This window comes from Alosa sapidissima, chromosome 9 (assembly GCF_018492685.1).
Source record: "Alosa sapidissima isolate fAloSap1 chromosome 9, fAloSap1.pri, whole genome shotgun sequence".
NCBI lineage: Eukaryota > Metazoa > Chordata > Actinopteri > Clupeiformes > Clupeidae > Alosa > Alosa sapidissima.
The window spans coordinates 21,586,959-21,594,458 of record NC_055965.1 but is presented as its reverse complement, the minus strand read 5'-3'; the positions used below and the strand labels follow the sequence as shown (position 1 = coordinate 21,594,458).

General features: G+C 45.5%; 2 protein-coding genes across 3 annotated transcripts in view; one reads left to right on the top strand and one right to left on the bottom strand.

The window, feature by feature from the left end:
• LOC121718035 (NACHT, LRR and PYD domains-containing protein 12-like) overlaps positions 1 to 7,500 on the top strand; it is a 1,225,568-nt gene that overhangs the window by 465,765 nt on the left and 752,303 nt on the right. The window lies entirely within an intron of this gene.
• soul5l (heme-binding protein soul5, like) overlaps positions 6,246 to 7,500 on the bottom strand; it is a 7,687-nt gene continuing 6,432 nt past the window's right edge. The window contains exon 8 of one of the 2 annotated variants that reach the window (XM_042102948.1): positions 6,246 to 7,005. The gene's annotated coding sequence lies outside the window, so the exon portion shown is untranslated. Of the gene's footprint in view, positions 7,014 to 7,500 lie in introns of both variants that reach the window. The other variant, XM_042102947.1, reaches the window with a different exon arrangement.

The window sequence follows — 7,500 nt, the reverse complement described above, 5'->3', positions numbered from 1 at the left end:
CCATGCAGCAGGGCAAGGACTACCAGGTGCTGCTGGACATCAAGGTGCAGCTGGAGCAGGAGATCGCCACCTACAGGGCGCTGCTGGAAGGCACCGCCGACCTCAGCAGCATGGCGGCCCTGAAGAGCTCCGCCCACTCCAGGTCGTCCACGCTGTCGTCGTCGTCGTCGTCAACGAGCGCAGGGATGGGAGGCGGGAGGTCCGCCACCGGGTACGGAACATCTTCGTCATCCACTTCTACGAAGGTCATCCGGACAGTGGTGTCGTCGTCGTCTGGTGGTGATGGCGCCACCAGCGTCAATGTCGGGGGCTCGGCAGCCGCGGGGAAGTCAGTCACAACGGTCTCCTCTTCCTCTGTGGATGGCGGAGCAGGCCTGGCGGCTTCGGTGACGTCCGGCGGGTCCCAGGTGTCCACGGGCTCGGCAGGGGCCAGCGGAGGAGGGGTCAAAATCACCAGAACAGTGACCACCACAGAAGGCGGTGAAGGAGGAGTGTCGGGGAGCGGAACATCCACAACAGTGATCCGGCGGTCCACCATCTCTGAGGTCTCCGGCGGCGGCGTCGGCGGCGTCGGGGGCTCCGGCTCTGTTGTGATGTCTGGAGGCTCGGGCGTAGCTGGCATGATGATGTCATCAGGAGGCGTTGTGTCCGGAGGAGAGACTGTGGTCGTCAAGTCCAGCCACACAGAGATCTCTTCTGGCTTGAGCGGTGGTGCAGCGGTATCTGGTGGCTCCCTTAGCTTGGGTGGTGGCTCAGCGTCATCAGGAAGTGCAGGAGGTGGGGCAGTGATGACGTCATCAGGGGGCTCCATATCAGGAGGCACGATGTCATCAGAAAGCATCAGCATGTCATCAGGTGGCTCTATGGTGTCAGGGGGTGGGGCCATGATGTCAGGAGGTGGGGCCGTGATGTCAGGAGGTGGGGCCATGATGTCAGGGGGTGGCATGTCAGGTGGGTCAATGTCATCAGAAAGTGTGAGCATTTCTTCAGGTGGCTCTATGGTGTCAGGAGGTGGATCTATGATGTCAGGAGGTGGCTCTATGATGTCAGGAGGTGGGGCCATGATGTCAGGGGGTGGCATATCAGGAGGGTCGATGTCATCTGAAAGCATCAGTATGTCATCAGGTGGCTCCATGGTGTCAGGGGGTGGGGCAGGAATGATGTCAGGGGGTGGGGCCATGATGTCAGGGGGTGGCATATCAGGAGGCACGATGTCATCAGAAAGCATCAGCATGTCATCAGGTGGCTCTATGGTGTCAGGAGGTGGATCTATGATGTCAGGGGGTGGGGCCATGATGTCAGGAGGTGGGGCCATGATTTCAGGAGGTGGGGGCATGATGTCAGGGGGTGGCATGTCAGGTGGGTCGATGTCATCTGAAAGCATCAGTATGTCATCAGGTGGCTCCATGGTGTCAGGGGGTGGGGCAGGAATGATGTCAGGGGGTGGGGCCATGATGTCAGGGGGTGGCAAATCAGGAGGGTCGATGTCATCAGAAAGCATAAGCATGTCATCAGGTGGCTCTATGGTGTCAGGAGGTGGATCTATGATGTCAGGGGGTGGGGCCATGATGTCAGGAGGTGGGGCCATGATGTCAGGGGGTGGCATGTCAGGTGGGTCAATGTCATCAGAAAGTGTCAGCATTTCTTCAGGTGGCTCCATGGTGTCAGGAGGTGGAGCCATGATGTCAGGAGGTGGGGCCATGATGTCAGGAGGTGGGGCCATGATGTCAGGGGGTGGCATGTCAGGTGGGTCGATGTCATCTGAAAGCATCAGTATGTCATCAGGTGGCTCCATGGTGTCAGGGGGTGGGGCAGGAATGATGTCAGGGGGTGGGGCCATGATGTCAGGGGGTGGCAAATCAGGAGGGTCGATGTCATCAGAAAGCATAAGCATGTCATCAGGTGGCTCTATGGTGTCAGGAGGTGGATCTATGATGTCAGGGGGTGGGGCCATGATGTCAGGAGGTGGGGCCATGATGTCAGGGGGTGGCATGTCAGGTGGGTCAATGTCATCAGAAAGTGTCAGCATTTCTTCAGGTGGCTCCATGGTGTCAGGAGGTGGAGCCATGATGTCAGGAGGTGGGGCCATGATGTCAGGAGGTGGGGCCATGATGTCAGGGGGTGGCATGTCAGGTGGGTCGATGTCATCTGAAAGCATCAGTATGTCATCAGGTGGCTCCATGATGTCAGGAGGTGGAGCCATGATGTCAGGAGGTGGGGCCATGATGTCAGGAGGTGGGGCCATGATGTCAGGGGGTGGCATATCAGGAGGGTCGATGTCATCAGAAAGCATAAGCATGTCATCAGGTGGCTCTATGGTGTCAGGAGGTGGATCTATGATGTCAGGAGGTGGAGCCATGATGTCAGGAGGTGGAGCCATGATGTCAGGAGGCGGGGCAGGAATGTTATCAGGCGGTGGCATGTCCTGTAGCATGTCGTCTAGCAGCATGTCGTCTAGCAGCATGTCATCAAGCAGCATGTCATCAAGCAGCAGCATGATGTCTGGTGGTATGACATCGTCAGGCGGTGGCATGATGTCTGGTGGTATGACATCGTCAGGCGGGGGAGGAATGATCTCCGTGTCCAGTGGCTCAAAGTGATCCTCCACAACCTTCTCCTCATAGAAGGTAAGAGCAAGGATCAACCTCAACGGAGTACCGATAATCAAGTCCAACAATACAGATTATAGTCAGATAACCAAAAGCACCAACAGAACACACCCTACAGTTGGGCACAGATGCCTGGTACATTTACATCAAAATACTGGACAATTCCTCAAGAGGATACCCACTGTAAACTGCAGTACAGCCATAAATGTGTAGTTCTTTGGATTCTGATTTTGAACAATGTAATAATTGTGCTTTTTTGTTTCTTCTCCCTTGTCCCTCTACTCCTTAACCACTCATTTCCATTTTATCTCAAGCAGGGTCACCACAGTAACAATGGGTACACCCGTCCTGTGTGGCACACTTTGTCAAACCACAGAACTTCCCTCAGGACTTCCCTCGCCCAAAAAGACGAAAGAAACCGTGGCTGAGTTTGCTTGGTGCTGATGCCTGTTTTCAGCCCTACTTTATCCTAAGTGCACTTACTTACCGTTAGGTATCTTCATTGCAGTGCACTTATGTATGCTAATGTGTTAAAGAATAGTCACAATTACACATTAGTTCACATTAGTCTCACACATATGACTTTCTATCCCTATCACTAATACCATTAGCACCCTTTAACATCACACATTGAGTGTAAACATTAAGTACTGCAAGTGGAGCCCTCTATCACTGTCTTCAATACTCATTATATCAAATCATTACTCTATTGTCATACTCATGTCAAATCAAATCTACTATCAAGGGTGTGTTGTTAGTCTGCTTTAAGGGTTGTCTGGCTTTGTTTTGGTTTACTTGTTTTAATGAATTTCTCGCTGGGACGAGGCATTACGGTTTAGCAGTGGTGGATATATATGCAAGTATTATGAAAAAATGTTTAACTGAGCAAACAAATGATTGGCAATAGCCACATTTACATGGAAGTTTTTTGTCATTCCGATTAAACTATTTTGATTGAAAAATGTGTGCCATCTGTTTACATGGGGTGAGGTGCTCTCAAGCGCTTTAGAATCTTTTATCTGAATAGCTGTTGTGGCCTACTTTTCCTTGAGAAGATACAGCAGGCAATCCGATTTACTGTATACATGGCTGTTCAATCGGAATAGGAATGGACTACACCACCTCTGTCATTCCAATTAAAATTCGGATCGGCAGTTTTATTCCGATCAAGGTGTTTATATGTAATTTCTATTCCGATTGAGCCGTTATTCCAATTCTAATATAAGAATATAAGTGTCCATGTAAAGAATATAAGTGTCCATGTAAACCCACCTAATGACATTGATGTAGAACATAATAAATATCTCAATGGACTTTGAGGAATTCTTTAAGCTTGATTTTGTTTGTGTGTTTGTCTGCCATTGGAATTTAAATCTCATAAGAATTCTCTATATTTCTCTAACTATAGGGTTACTAGGCCCGCCTCTTCAGGCTGAATCCAAGAGAGGGAGAGGCTAGAAAAACAACACTTAATCTATGTATACAAAAATTAAACAATTTAACAGCTTAATTCTCAATACCAATTTCCGGGTTGTGCCTGAAATTGCACAGTGCCTGCTTCAGGGCATTGTTCCCACCTCTTTTGGGGCCTACCATCAAATGTTTGACCTCTATAAAAATCTGAGGTCCTGTAGGTTTTGTAGGAAACAGTCAGAATAAATGACTAGTTCATACCGGAAGCTCTGAGTGACGCTGCTAATTGGTCGTGACGTTAACCAATCAGTCTCGTCTCTATTGCCGGGGTATTTTATATATCCGCGGTGCGATGTCAGACTCACGCAGTCGTGAGATGACGGCGCTAAATTGCTCCCTCCTCCTCCTCCCCAGCTCCACCTGTCTAGATCTGCTTATAGGATAGGTAGATCTTTTTGATTCCGATCTATGCTTGTTATATGTTCTCACGCAGCAGCATTCTTCAGCAAAATTGTATTACTCATGCAGCTTTGTTTACACAGCTCTGCAGCAGAAGCGTCTTGAGCAGATCTAGGCCTCCATGACCAAGCATACTACCTTGTACTTACTTACATCAATAAATGCATTCTCTTTCCGTCTGTGAGTTTCTCGTCTGAAATGTGTGATGATGTACTGACACAGAGGTACAGAGGCTAGAATATAGTTTTTCCTTTCTGCCGGATTAAGCATCTGAACTGACCACATTTCAGCCCTCTAGGTCACTTGATATGACTTAGAAACACAATTGAGACCTAGCACAAGGTCTTGTGAAGCTGTGTTCAAAAGTAGATCAATATACAATACGAGTACTTTAGACCATTATTTACCAAGGTATGCTCATGCGTTTTGTAAAATGCCCTATGGAAACTCCCTATAGGACTTTTGGTTATCCAAAATGCATACTGACAATCAAATGCTTAATGTCTATGAACCCCTTTGTGTAGAAGCATAATCTTGGTCTCAAATGAAAGGTAACACTTTGAAGTTTCATGCTTGCATTTGAATTGTACTTCAGGGGTTCTGATATGGAATGACTACACTAAATATGGAATAATTACACAAAAATATAAATCTTTGTAATTTCTATTTCAATTCAATTGGTGTGTTTAAGATGGACGATACATCTGCACAACTAATATTGGATAAAATAAAATGATTATTCAACTTCTATGGACTCCTGTGAATATTTCAAGACCCAATATGCTATATCTAGCATATTGCAAAGGATATACCTGTACACTGCAGCTAGAAGTTAGGGAAGCTCCAAAGGCAGAGGAGTAGCCTAGAAATCTAGACGCACCCTAGCTAGTCTAGCAACTCTCCGTTGGCTTGTAAGCTTGAAAAAGTAAACTTCTATCAGGCCAATCAAATCGTGTATAGTGTCGTTAGGCGGGCTTAACATAATGATTGATGGCAGAGTTGCAATGGTTTGGCTTGAATTTCCTCCTATTTGAAAACAAATAAAATAATGTTGCTGTTGGCGAACAGTGTGACACGAATTAAGCTTTTATTAAGTTGGCAAAAGTTTGAACTAGCCAACTAGCTCCGCTGGTGGTAAACGCATGGGACTAGCGCTGTCCTATTGCGTGCAGGGAATTTGAAAGACAACCGATTATCCCGCCCTTCGGACTGAGTACTGTGAACAGTGAGTGCCCAGACCCTACATTTTAATGTGGGTCTGGCTCGTCAGGCTAGCAGAGGAGGGCATTTTTGATTAAATTTAAGTGAGACATAGTTAGATTAATCTGACAATGTAAAGCACTACACATATTTTACATGAAAAAGATTGTCATGTAGTGATTCCCAAGAGTCAAATGATGTATAATATGACTATGCTACACAACAATCTGATGTAAAAAAATTGGAATGTTGGGGGGTGGTGGGGTAACCGTCCTGCCGGCGGGACACTCAACTTTGTCATTTATACAAAGGTGTTCTGACTGCACAGATATATGGAAGCTGTCATCATCTCTCTACCAACAGTTGGATTTGCTAGTAATTTATATATTTTTATCATGTTACCAAGTTATATGTATGCAAACCCTAATGGCAAAGGCTTGAACAGCAATGAATAATAAGTGCAAACACTGAAATGGCTTTGGGTAATGATTAAGAAGTTAGTTAGTTTTAGAAACAAGACTTTCATTTCATGTTAGCAATGAAAATATAGACAGACAGACTTTATTGGGTTATCGGGTATTTATTTTAGCAGATATAATGGGTCTTCAGGTTGGCTCTGTCACCTGTTGTACAGCCAAATCTAAATAGGCTAGAAGAGCTGTCTAATGTTATGTCTTTGCCTGAAAAGACACTATAATGGTGGATATTGATTTATTAATTATTTATCTCAAAATGCCACAATTCAACCTGCATTTAAATGAACAAACACGACAAAAAAGAAAGAAAGAAACAAACAATAAAAAAAACAAGGAACGTTCAAAAATGGCAATTATCATCACAGACATCACGATGCAGACAATAATCTCTCTTGATACAGCAGCTGTCTGGTGAGCTTTGCGTTTTAGCTTTGGTAAGAGGAGGCAGAGTCTTTAGTCATTGTCCTGTTTCTACCTATATCCTAAGTATCGACTAAAACAATTAACCATCTGTAATTGCTAACATTAGTTCATATACCCAGTGAAATGTCAAGAACCTTGTGCCAAGCATGTGCAGAACAGTGTGTTGTTGTCATGTATATAAGTATGTTGCTGTGGCGACGAGAGAGCTTGGCCTTGTGGTTAAAGAACAGGAAACAGGAAACGGAACGGGGCATGATAGACACAGGTGAGGGGACAGGTTCTTCTCTACATATTTCTCTCCCTCTCTTAATTTGATTAGTCTGATCTTTCTTTCTTTATTTCTATCTCCGTCATTTCATCTAATCCCTTCTTCTTCACGTGTGTCCTCCTCCCCTTTTTTATTCTTCAGTCTCTCTGTCTGTCCACTGTAACCCTAAGAAACAGACACCATGAGAGAGAGAGAGAGAGAGAGAGAGAGAGAAAGAAACAACAACACACATAATATGCTTTTGAATTTTTGTTCATTTATGTGTGTGTGTGTGTGTGTGTGTGTGTGTGTTCAAAACACCTTAATCAATGATGCAACACACACATACACATATATTGGTAAATATATAGCAGAGAGGGTTCAAGCGGAGCTAGTAATCAAGGATCTTTGTATATAGTATACCAAAGTGAGACACAAGATCCAGTCACAGAGAAGGAGTACAATCAAGATACAGAGTTATCTGTTATCTGAGTTATCGGAGTATCTGACACAGAATTATCCAGAGTTTAAGTACACAACAGATTGTGTCAGGAGACACCCATGCTACTCCAATCACTGACACAAAATGGCATTTGATCCAAAACAAGCAATCAGAAGTGATTTTAACCCAAGTGCCTTCCTTTATTCATGTTTGGGAAAACAGTACAGATAC